Source organism: Phalaenopsis equestris, unplaced genomic scaffold (genome assembly GCF_001263595.1).
Source record: "Phalaenopsis equestris unplaced genomic scaffold, ASM126359v1 Scaffold001273, whole genome shotgun sequence".
In the NCBI taxonomy this organism is placed as follows: Eukaryota; Viridiplantae; Streptophyta; class Magnoliopsida; order Asparagales; family Orchidaceae; genus Phalaenopsis; species Phalaenopsis equestris.
The window spans coordinates 114,945-115,603 of NW_018165712.1; positions in this window are offsets into that span (position 1 = coordinate 114,945).

Below are 659 nucleotides of genomic sequence, written 5' to 3' on the forward strand. Positions count from 1 at the left end.
AAATAGCCTGGAAGATGTGAGGATTTAGGTCGTGACAAACGACAACCTCGGAGTCCTAAGACGAGTTAGGGCTTATATTGTATAGCAGGGCTATACAAAGACCTAAAGATAAGGTGAGGATTTATGTTGCATAAGCAAGCAAACTCGAAGTCCTATGACTTTGTTGTTTAAGTCTAAGAAAGGAAGATTGGTTTAGCTGGTGAAGATAGGTTTTGCTGTTGAAGATGACCGTGCTGCCCACCATACTAGCTCCAAGCTCCTGCCGCGACAAGTTTGAGTTATCTAGCGTGTCAAGTTATAATATTTAGATCAGGTGGCCCTATGGTTGAAGTTCTTTATATTTTATGAGGGCATATTAAAGTTGATTAGAGCGACACCGGTTAGGATCATACGGTTCCCTCGTTCCGGCATCACTATTTTCTATTGGATTCACTTAGTCCAAATGAACACTGAGTAACTCGTCAATCGGCTTGGACTCGATCGCCATTCTATAAGAAATTCTTCGCCGAATTCTTATGATCGCTCAACCACAATGCCTTCTCTGTTATCATATAATTTATCAGTCGTCAATAAGGCATCCAATCAATCGTTCCTCGCTCCAGAACCGTTTGTTTGCTTTGAGATTCATTTGAATGTTGTGACAGTGAATTTTATCTTGA